Genomic DNA, 12,266 nt, shown 5'->3' on the forward strand with positions numbered 1-12,266 from the left:
CCAAACTACCAGTCAAGGTTGATTGTTTTCATAAATCCATGGCATTTAGGGGTAGACAAGGATAACACACACACACACACACACACACACACACACACACACACAAGGAGAGAGAGAGAGAGAGAGAGAGAGAGAGAAGGGAGGGTGGATTGGCTGCACGCACCGCACGCAAGCGCACGTACACACACACACACACACACACACACACACACACACACACACACACGAAAGCATGATTAATACAGGATTTTGTCGACTAACGCTAACGTGCTCGCAAATACATCCAAATGTTTATTCCGAGTAAATAAGAAAAGCTGCTTCAGGGCATGTTTTTTTTTAGGTCCCAGTGTCTTCTCATACGATTATTTGTATGCACGTAAATGCAAAGTATAGGAAAGAGTAACTGGGTGTTCTTTGTCATACTTGGTTCACGTGAACGTGAAATGTGAAGATAAGAGTTGAGGCATTTCCTCTGGATTACTTTTTCATATAATTTATTTGGGCTGTAAGTTAGATTCTAATGAAATATGCATTCTTTCGTTCGTTAGTGTACGTACATTTCATTGTTCTATTCAATGCATAGCTAGAAGAATATATGACTAGGTAGATTAAAGGCAAGGGTAAGTTGAAGGCCAGAATCATTCAGCTTCAATGATGAAAGCTAGAATACAGTGAACCTTAAATCTCACAAAGTCAGTAACTCTATATCTACCTTAATTACGCTTACACGCCGTGAAAGATTTGCGTGTCATCAAAATTAATTGTGGTGGATTCAAACCGAGCGGGGAGTGACGTAGTGCGCCCACACCTGCGCTGCCTCACCGCTACGCCCTCTCGCCCGGCGTCGGTAAACTACGTAGTGATGAGCAGGGAGGCGGTGTGATGGGGCATCGCTGACGCAAGTAAGCCTGGTTTTTTCTTGTTGGCAGTGCACTTTGTGAGTTTAAAGAGGTAGACGCTTAGTTGAGTAGGTTTGGTTACTGATCATGTGAGTGTTGGGAATGTATGGGCGGGGAGAGGGTTAGAGGAGGCGGGAAGTGGGCCGCGACCTGTATCATGGCGGCTGTGGCTCAGTGACCAACTTTGTGTATGTCGGCGTTTTTTGTGTTTCACCGGGACCTCCCTCGGGTAGTATAGATTTTTATATGCTTAGGGTGTAGCTGCAGGGAGCAGGGCCTTATGAGAGGGAGTGGTTGTCCTCCTGGGTGGCGGACAGTACATGAGAGGCGAGAAATAGCGTTGTGAGAGCAAGTCTTGCACACGGAAATGGCTGGCCCACTACCTGGACCGCTGCCCTCTCTCATGGCCCACTTTCCCTCCCCCCTCTCTCTCTCTCTCTCTCCCCACTCACTCACCCTCTTTCTCTCACTCCCCTCGCGATCTCCCGCATTCCGAACGTAGGAACTCTCCTTCAGTCTCCGTGGCGGGCTGAAAAGTTGCTTTTATGTGGTGTGTGACAAGTGGGCGTCTTGGTGCAGGAGAGGTTGTGGCGGGAGGCGTGAGGGACGAGTGCTGTGTTCTTGGCCTTAGTGAATGAGTGACACGTGCAAGTGGGTCACTGACCTCTGAAAAGCATCGTTAAATATAGCAATTGATTGTGCGTTGTAAATATGTTGGTGTGTCGATAATGCTTGCGTGTGCTGGTGAATAACTGCTGATCGTGTCTTACTGGCATCGGGTTTATTGCCACGGGAGCCCGCCAAACTTGAGGTAGATATGTGTTTATATTCGAGTTTTTTTTCCCGTGTTTTATCTGTCATGTTTCTTTTTATTTATATAAGAAGTAGCTCACGGAAATAGACCTTTCCGGTTGCACCTGACTTAATATCATTCATGTCTGAACATCGTAACCGTTGACCGTTCCATTGCAGGTGTTTGTGTTTGTTGGCGATTAATGAAAGTAGACGTTGCTTGTCACTTCGTGTTTTACAGGTGCATTGTGTTTATAATTTAGTTTGAAATAGCGCATATGTAAACGTAGCCTTAATTACTCTGATAACATTGACATTGAAACACGTTTATTGTAGTGATAATTTCAAACCACTATTGGTTTGAATGATAGTCATAGTGATCCAGTGTGATGAAGCATCTGAAATTATGGACATTTTTTTCATTCTAGTAAAGGATAAAAAATGCAGAGGAAAGCTGCAAAGCATCAGTAATATTTCTAGTATAATGACGCATCATATAAGAGAAAGTTGTACACCAGACAGTTGAAACATTTGCAGGCATATTTTTTTTTTCTTTTATTATAAGACGCACAAGCCTCACTTACAAATTGACTTGAAGAGGAAGAGTCAACGTTCCTTTATGTCTAGTGGTATCTATACTAGATTTGTGTAAACATTGTGGTGGCATTGTGAGGTGACATGCAGGTATCAGACAATGCGAAGTAACATGTAGGAGAGTAAGCATTTAATTGTGTTGGTTCCTGTGTGTTGTACTAAATGTGGTTTTCTGGGACTTACAGATGTCATTATGGAGGACGGTCTGTTAAGTCTAAAGTGGAATAACCACAAAACGACCTTCTTCGACATCCTCAGGGTTCTAAGAGAAAGGTAATGTATGATAACACCTAATAGTGACTAGCATTACCGTATATGTCCATGTATACATACATAAACTTTTCCTACTTGTATCTGGAATCTGTATTTTTAGTTTATTTTTTCACTCTATATCTGAAGCTACTTAATGTTAGATAGGAACTCAATACTCTTCAGGATTGAAGTACAGAGGAGGAATTCATTACATATACTTTGGATGGCAAGATAATTAGGTTTCCAGCTCTCTCCTTCCTCTTCCAACTCTCTCCCGCTCTCCCTCTATCCGACTTCTACCCTCCCTCCCCCGTTCCTCCTTCCTCCTCCCAAACTCTCTTAGCCTCTCAACTCTCCTTCCCTACCACCCATTTCCTCCCAACCGGCCCCTCCCCACCAGATTCTCTCTCTCTCTCTCTCTCTCTCTCTCTCTCTCTCTCTCTCTCTCTCTCTCTCCCCTCCCCTTCCCCTCTCCCCTCTCTCCCTCCTCCCCTTTCCCCTTCCTCCATTTCTCTCTTTCCTTCTCTCTCTCTCTCTCTCTCTCTCTCTCTCTCTCTCTCTCTTCTTTTCTTCTTCTTCTTCTTCTTCTTCTTCTTCTTCTTCTTCTTCTTCTTCTTCTTCTTCCTTCCTCCTCCTCCTCCTCCTCCTCCTCCTCCTCCTCCTCCTCCTCCTCCTCCTCCTCCTCCTCCTCCTCCTCCTTTTTTCATATTAATTTCTTCATATCAACCTGTCTCATCTTTATTTCTTATTTTCAGTCTGACCTTTCTAAGAATTTAATTTTTAACACACACACACACACACACACACACACACACACACACACACACACACACACACACACACACACACACACACACACACACACACACACACACACACACACACACCCCCACTCACTCACTCACTCCCACTCACTCTCTCTCTCTCCCCCCGGATACATGGGTTATTTGCCTTATAAAGATGTGATATTTTCATTTTGAAAGTTTCTGTATACATTGCTTTCTTTGTAAGGTAATTAATTGAATATTTTCAGGTTTAACACGTTTTAGTTGAAAATTTGTCAATTTCATTAACACAAAGGGAAGCATTCTGCCAACTTACAATCTTCAGTAATGAGTTTTATCATAAGTAGAAATAATTTCTTCACTTTCTCCAATGAATTGAGGATTCTCTCTCTCTCTCTCTCTCTCTCTCTCTCTCTCTCTCTCTTTTTTTTTTTTGAGGTCACTAGCTCTTACATGAGCAAGATGAAGTGCTTTCAGTGAACCCAGGTAGAACTAGTGTTGAAAATGTTTGTTTGTTGCTCCTATTCATTCAGTGTTGCTGGAGCTATATAGTTAATATTGTTAATTGTTTTTACTTTATGAAGGTCTGAGAGAATATTTTTAAAGTTATCAGTGTTGTTACTTCTATCATTAATTTTTATGAAGCCCATTTTATGTGTTGAGAATATTTATTTGTGTGCTTAATTCCATTGTCATTGATAAATAAGTTATGTTTTTGTTATGAGTGATGTGGCATTAGGAATCTCAGGTTATTATTTATTTTAGGTTATTAAGGCATATCATTGTTTTCTTTCTCAGGCCAACTACACAGATGCCACCATCGGTGGAGGAAGTTTACCCTGCACAAACTTGTTATGAGCACATGCAGTGAATACTTTAGTGAAATATTTGAACGGACACCATGCAAATCGCCAGTGATAGTGCTCAAAGATGTGCGCAGTCAGGACATGGACGCACTGTTGGACTACATGTACTTGGGAGAGGTGAATGTGAACCAGAACGACTTAGCCTCGCTACTCAAGACCGGAGTGCCTCAGGATCAAGGGGCTGGCCGGACGAGGACCCCACCAAGACCAAGAAACAGCTCCTCCCAGACGACAGAAGAGAAAGTCCGCCCAAAGAGAAGACGCCACGAAGACCCCACGCCACCTCCCAGACCCTCAGGCCGGCGTCACCCCGGCCTCCAGCCCTCCAAAACTCGCACGCCGGGACCTGGAGACCGGCGGCGGCCAACGCATCCTCCTTACCGGGCACACAGAGTCAAGACTCCCCCACGACTCCATTGACCCGCCGCCCATGGTTAAGGTGGAGATGGAGGAGGCGGAGGACCTGGAAGATGGCTACAGGCGGGACAACAGCTATGAGGGTGGGTCTATCAATGAGGGGATGGGGGCCCGGCTCGGAGGTCTCAAATCCGAGCATGATCCCGAGAACTATGGTGGCGGGTCATACGGGTCCCTCCTTACAACAAGGGGTGAGTTGCTGCACTGGTTTGTGTTTGGGGTCTCAATTGGCCAATGTTACTTCACTTCTACTTCTTATAAGCATGTTTCTCCCAAGGAAGTGAGGGATTAAGTATGTCCTGATCCTGTTTTGTGATGATGCAAAGAATTTTTTTAATCTGTTGTTCTAGCATTTTATAGTCTTGTTGAATAGTTGTTACGAGTATTTTGCAATAATTAGAATGCTTGATATGAAAGAATTTGGAGGAAGAAAACATGTGGAAAAAAATTTGGCATTTAATGTTTTGGTGGTGTATGATATATGGTCATTGTAAGAGAGAGAATTGGTAATAATCTAAGATCATTATTATACTTAAAATTAGTTTCCATCTTGCATACCTGCACCATCAATCCCTTAAAATGACCTTGTGTTTTCTTGTGACAGGGGGATCTCCCATGGGAAGAGGGAGACTCCAGCAGCTTCCCTCCTGAAGGCTTCTCAGGAGACCATCCAGGCGGCCAGCAACCTCAAGGGGTGAGTGTGGACTGTGTGTTGCTAAGAGAGCACTTCAGGTTTAGACTCTAGGCTCACAACACTTGTACCGGGAATCACCTTAGCTGTTTCAAGAGGAGGGAATGGGGATCAGGGAGCTCTTGCATTGTTCATGTGCGATTGGCACCATTAGTAAGTTACTTCACTTGCACTTGAATAAGTTTAAAGTACTTTTTACCCTTTTATCATGGATTACTTTGGAAATTATCTTTTTTGTATTATGAGTTAATTAAATGAAATTTCCATTTTGTTTAGAGGCTGTAGGAAATAATGGAGCTGTCCTATGCATATAAAGTATATTTTCTGAAGTTAGTGATGGGGTGTGTTGTGACCTTGGAGGCGACTTCGAGGTGCTTTCTCAGTGTGTTGTTTACTCTGATGGTGGAAGCAAGGCTGATTATCTCATGTTTCAAATCGAGTGCAGTATTGTAGCAAGAATTTCACCTTGCACTTTGTTTTTCATCTCTGAGCAACAGTCCTTGCTTCCTCCCTTGGGTTGTATTTCTGTTCTCAAGTAATGTCTCCTTATAACTTGTCAGTTCAGAATGTTTCCAAATGATTCAGATAAAGTGCATATTATGGAGAATATCTGTTTAAATGTGTTATAAGGAGTCTTGCTAGTTTTCTTATTTCATTCATATACTTGGTGGAGGGTAACCATGAGTGCCACTCCTCTCAGCACTTGAGAGCCTGAGGGCAACTGTAAATTGTAGCAAGTGAGTGAGTGAGTGAGTGACACTTGTGGTGGACTTCTCATTAATCTAGTATCTTCTTTGGTGCTATTTGTACTGGGCTTGACAGTTTGTTGTGTCATCAGAGTCTTAGAAAAGAATATTAATGTGGCCTTTACAAGATATGATACAAGGGAGAGTTTCATATACTATGCTTTTTTTCATTCTTTGATTTTCATCAGTCCAAGTAGAGTACTGTTGCTATCTTGTCTAAAATTCAACATGGATGCTAATGAAGTTTTCAAGTTGAGAAACAATGGCTACCAGTGAAAAACCTTTTTTGTTGTCCTAATTCTCATAGATTAAGCTTTATATTTGAATGGTGGCAGTGATTGTTTCTTCAGGAATCTTGTAACTTAAGGATGCATTACTGGGATGCAGGATTGAACTGCAGTATCTCAAGGAAGTGACCAAACAGACTTTTATTTTAATTGAGGACTTGCATTAGTGTAAAGGAATGTTGTTAAGGACTGAATAGACTCGACCGAGCAGTGGTGGGTGACACAATAGACTGTCAGGGGTGCAAGTGTGGTGTGGGTGCTTCCGTCTGTTCTGTCCTGTGGTCCCTCTCGGACCCCTATGGGTGGCGGTCTCTGTTGTTTACCACTGTAGTTTCTCCCTACCGTTATATATTTTGTCACCAGCTCTAAAATTGATCCACCTCAAGTTGTGGAAACCAGTCCCCCAAAACTGAGATACATATTGGGTTTTGTTATGAGCCCCTATGTATGAACTGGCATTGAGTGATTTGGTTGTGGTGCTATATTTATTTCCATTTTATTGTTGAGGACTCGGGTAACAGAAAGCAAAGGCTAACAAAGTTGTTTGGAGGGAGTTGTAGCACTTGTCACAATTGAAGGGCAGATAGTGCAAGGCTGATTTTGTAGCTTTGGTATCAAAGGCTACCTGTCGCTGCTTGGACGTTGGCACTGCAGCATTCAAACCTGTTGACAAAAAGAATGGGGGTTTATTGGGTCACTTATGAAAGATTGTCTCATTCATCCATGCCTGTAATAACCCTTAAAGCAGCACGTGCTTAAGGAAATTGCATGTGGCCATGAAACACTGTAGACTGGTAACTATTGTGAAGACATGACGCTAAGCCTTCGATGATGAGTGGTGCTGAGACTGCGGTTTTCTGCAGGACGATTGGCCCAAGTTGTATGTGGAAGAACATGGGAGCGACCTGAAGCTTGTCATTTTGAGGAAGCGGTGCATCATGTGCCTCAAGAATTTCCCAGCGAGACTTGAGTCCCGCGGACTCACACAGGCGAGAAGCCCTTTCGTTGTCCTTTTGTGACCGCCATGGCCCAGAAAGGAAACATGAAGGCTCATATCAAGAATGTCCACAATGAGGACGACTATCCAATATAACCAAAGAGAGCATGATCAGTGCCACCATGGTAAAGACTACATGTCTTGTATACTTACAAGATTTAAGAAACCCATTGTTGCACCATCAGCTAGAGACAAGAGAGTGACTAGCTTTGTTCTCTCCTGTAGGGGCCACCAGGCATGGTATATGGACAGCTGCTGGAGTTACTGGAGGGCACCGATGGATGCTCAGAAGATATTTTCAAGCAGTCATCCGCAAACACCATGTCTCAGGTCCTCCCAATAAACAGCTCAGGGATGGGTGGCCTAATGCAGCCGTCGTCGTTACCTTTGGAACTGGACTGCTCCATGCTGGCACCCCCTGCAGTGCAGCAGGGCAGTCAAGGCAGTCGTCCCCCAACCGCTTCTTTCCCAATGTGTCCCAAAGGCTTCAGAAGCAAACTGGATATGGAGAGACACCCCACACACAGGAGAGAAACCTTTCAAATGTCCATACTGTACACACAGATCAGCTACCAAGGGAAACCTGAAAGCCCACATGAGGATATTCACAGGAACATCCTGTTTTTATTAAAATGGAGCCTGGATGTTTCCACCTAAATTGATTTGTTAAGGTTTTGAATGGTTGACGTGAATTATAAGAAAATTTTTGAAAGTGGAGGTCTTCCTTGCATTATTTGTTGAAGAATATGAGGTCCAATCAACTCAGGGATGCCTTAGATTTTTGGGAAAGGGGGGAAAAAAGGGAAAAACTACTTTGTTAGGAGTATTCAGCTTGTCTTCAAGTTTAGTATTGTGAGTAGAGAAGCCAAATTTGTGGGTTGGTGTGTGTGTGTGTGTGTGTGTGTGTGTGTGTGTGGTGGGTGGGGGGGTGGGTGTTAGCACAAAGAGGAGTGATAAGAAAGAGAGAAAGGAGAGGAAAGAAAGAGAAAAAGGGAAAGATCCCTTAGTATTTAATTAAGTTTTGTTGTGGTGTTTTTTTTTGGGTTGTGTGGTTGGTTGTGTTTTTTTTGTTTTGCAAGGAATTAGTTCCTAGCTTTTTTTTAACTGTCAGAAGAAAGAAAATTTTTATTTAGAATTAAGAGGGACACACCATTTCTAAAGTATTATTAATAACTCTTTGTCCATCCGTTGGACATTCCAAAAAAAATTTTTTTGAAACAAGGAGTAATGACAGTTCCTGAAAAGGAAGTTACTAAGATTGTGTAGTTTGATGACTTGAAACTAAAGTTTAGATTTCTTGGAATGTGTTGTGACTGGCATGGGAATTGTTACCATCCTTGGGGTTTGTTGTTGGTCTTGGAAGGAGGTATGCCAGTTTAAAAAAAACACAATTTCTTCTTATTTATTGATAAACCAACTGAAGAAATTTTGTGTTCTTTTTTCAACAGTTTCACCAATACAATTGTATACCCGACTATTCTTTCAAGCCTCAAGTTCCTAATGTTTAAAGTTGGAAGGGCATGTTTTTGTTTTTTTTTTTTTGTTTTTGTGTTTTGGGGGTTGGTTTGGGGGTATGAGGAGGGAGGAAGGAGGGGAAAAGAAGAAAAAAAGGGAAAAAGGGAAAGGGAAGGGGAAGGAGTCTTTTTAATAATTTCCCTGGTATTTAGTTTGTGTTTTGTTGTGTTTTGTGGTTGTGGTGGGGGGGGGGGGGGGGGAGGAGGCACAGATATTACCTCGCTTTTTCTTAAGCTTTAATTTGAATTTGAGGAGGACTGCATTAATTGTACTAACTCTTTAATCAACCACTTTGCAATTTTTTAAAGAAAAATTAAATTTTCTCTTTTTAACCCTTTTCCTTTTTTTCTTCTAAATTTCCTTTTTTCTTTTTTCTCTTTTCTTCCTCTTTTTTCTCTTTTCCTTTTTCTTTTCTTTCCTTCCTTTTTATTTAGAACAATGAGGCGGGGAAAAATGAAAGGTACAAGAAAGTCGGGTTTATTCTGGAACCTGAATTATTACCATCCAGGGGTCTATGGCAACACAAATTTTCTTCAATTAATAAGGTTTTATTTTAAAGACAGAGGGTGGAAGCAGGGTGATGGTTAAAGTGGGAGGAGGTGGGCAGGGAGGGGAGGGCTGTGGTTAATGGGAATAATGAAGAAAAAGGGAAGAGGAGTTATTTATGGTCCTTAATCATTCTCTCCCTGTTCCCCGTTAAGGATAATGAAATGAAATTAATTAATTCCCTTTGATTATCCTAAACAAACGTTTCAAGCTTGTTAAAAAGTGCAAGAAAAATATTGAAATATTCACTTATTATTTTATTTGGCTTTTGGTGTTTGTAAATGATTGAGGAGGCGGGAGCTTGGAAATGAGGTACCTGTTTTTTCGACGGTGGTTTGGGGGGTCTCGAACACTTCCGGTGGCTAGGGGCCCCGGGGTATCATGCCAATTGTTCTTGGTTAGTAAGTGAACTGGGGAGAAGAGAAGGGGAGAAGGAGAAAGGGTACGCACCCTGAATCAAAAAACTTTAAACCTTCCGACTTTTGATACATTTTGTGGCCGGATACTAACTGAAAAGGCGAGCTGGGCAAGGTGTAAAATTACTTATCTTTTTGTAGTGGTGTTTTTCCCAAACACCCAAAACCCCCCCCCCCCAACACCCCCCCAACCAACCACACCCAAATTTTTCTTTTTCCATTTAAAACTTTTTCTTCCTTCTTTGGGAGGATCCTTCTCAAAACCTAAAATTTTTCCCCCATAAATGCCCCCTTGTTGTAAGGCATTCTCTGGCTTTAAAATTTTACGAACTTTTTTAATTATGCGGTTGTCCGGTAGAAGAAGACAGTTATTTGGACGATTATTATTCAGTTGTTATTGAGTTTTTTGTGAAGTTCAGGGGAAAAGGAGAAGAGAGAGGGGAAGAATTATCTATTGTGAAAGTGGTGGGTCAGAGCTGGCCAGGTTGGGGCGTAACCCTTAAATTTCAGTATGGGATGTGGTCGGGTGGAAGAAGGGTTTTTAGGGGTATTTATTTTTGTTGTGTGTGTGGTTGGGTGTTGTGTGGTTTGTTTTTGTGTGTGTGTGTGTGTGTGTGTTTAAAAATGGCAAGTAAAAATATATCAGACTAGAAACCGGATGGAAAAAAAAATCCTCTGCTCTAAAGTAAGTCGCGTTCAGTCTCGTTCCCAGCATTGAGTGGTAGTCTCAGTATTCTTTTTTCTCGTGCTAATATTTGTCATGGGGTAATTTTAATCTTGCTATCCTCAGACATTAAGTGGATGTATTTTAATGTGCATTTTTGTCTGCTTCTCATGTTGAATTTAGCCTGTTTGTGTAGCAATTAGAAGAGACTTACTTTTCTTTGGGGTGTGTGTGTGTGTGTGTGTGTGTGTGTGTGTGTGTGTGTGTGTGTGTGTGTGTGTGTGTGTGTGTGTGGGAGAGAGAGAGAGAGAGAGAGAGAGAGAGAGAAGTGGGGAAAATATAATTAGAATCACCTGTACTTATCTTTGGGGGGGGGGAGAGAGGAGAGACTGTTCTCCTTGTTCGTAGGCTGAGGGCGGCATGGTGGAGGTAGGGTGGCTGGGGGCACCGGTGGAGGAGGTGGTGCTGGTGTGAGCGATGCGTTCCGATGCCACCTGTGCACCGTGAGTTGTGGCTCGAACACCCAGTTACAGCGGCACATCAGCCCACACGGGTGAGAAGCCCTTTCCGTGCCAGTTCTGCTCCCACCGCACCGCTCCAAGTACAACCTCAAGATTCACCTTCGCGACGTGCACGGTGTTCCATTTGACCGCAGATATGTTAGATATTGAGGTGGTGGTGGTGGTGGAAGACTCATGGAAGGGAAGATGTGTGTGTGTGTGTGTGTGTGTGTGTGTGTGTGTGTGTGTGTGTGTGTGTGTGTGTGTGTGTTGTTTTTTGAATGTGCTATGACATGATGGCCTCCCTCTTCCCCCCTCTCCCCTTTCCTTCCCCACCTTCCCCTTTCAGCCCTTTCCCGTGACAGGTTTCCCGGCCCCCCTCCCCCCCCCCCTCCTCTTCTCTCTCCCCCTCTTCTTCCTTGGGTTGTGTTTTTTTTTTTAATTGGGAGGGAAAAGTTTTGAAAGAGCGGAGGAAAAGCGCCAAGCGTGTGCCGTTGCCTGGGAGGCATCTTAAGTGAGGTCGCAGCAGGCCTTTCTAAAAGGAAATCTTTTTCCTTAGGAAATGCGAAAATTTTTCGGGGTGAATGCATCGGCATTTTGTTTTGTTTAACCCTTCCTGCCCTTAACGTGTTAAATCCAAGCCCCCAGGCTTCGTACATCTGTGGCCGGGGGGGAAAGGGGCATTGCCAAGGGTTTTATTAAAGTTAAAAAATTTGGGACCAAACGGGGGGAAGGGGTTGGTGGTTTGGTGTTGGTACCGTTCCCAACCAGGGCCTTTTGCACCTCAGGGGCACCTGTTTGGGTGACAAGGTTGCTGGCGGGCCGGATTAAGGATGGCAGAATTTTCCGTGGGCCCTGGACCACCGGTTTAAGGGCGGGCCCCGGGTGGGTGGGGCCCCGCCCGGCCGGGCCGCAGGGGGGGTGGGGTGCCCCCAAAGTTTTTTTTTTTACCACAGGGGGAAAAGCTCTGCCCCTACCCGGGCCACCCGCCTTCCCCTTCCCCTTCCCCCCCTCCCCACCCCACCCGGGCGGCCCTGAGGTCTCGGGGAAGGCCTTTTTGGGCTGGCTGGTTTGGGGGTGGGGGGGAGGGGGGTTGGGGAGGAGGCCGCCCTTTTTGCCTCGCCCGGGGTCCTGTGAGGGTCCACGCTGGCAGCAACCTTTCTCCCAAGGGCGAAACGGGCGGCCCTTTGGGGCGGGTAAAGGGGCCCCCCCCTGAGGCGGCCGGCATCCCGGGAGGAATTTCCCGGGGCCCGTGCACGCGGCAAAGGTTTTTAAAACACTTGGAAACACGCCCCAGGG

At 44.2% G+C, this 12,266-nt stretch overlaps 1 pseudogene; it reads left to right on the forward strand.

Moving 5' to 3' along the window:
- Positions 1-833: 833 nt before the first annotated feature.
- Positions 834-11,232, forward strand: LOC123501015 (annotated as a pseudogene).
- The last annotated feature ends 1,034 nt before the right edge of the window (positions 11,233-12,266 follow it).

The sequence above is a fragment of the Portunus trituberculatus genome, unplaced genomic scaffold (genome assembly GCF_017591435.1).
Source record: "Portunus trituberculatus isolate SZX2019 unplaced genomic scaffold, ASM1759143v1 PGA_scaffold_77__1_contigs__length_12497, whole genome shotgun sequence".
NCBI classification, from domain to species: domain Eukaryota; kingdom Metazoa; phylum Arthropoda; class Malacostraca; order Decapoda; family Portunidae; genus Portunus; species Portunus trituberculatus.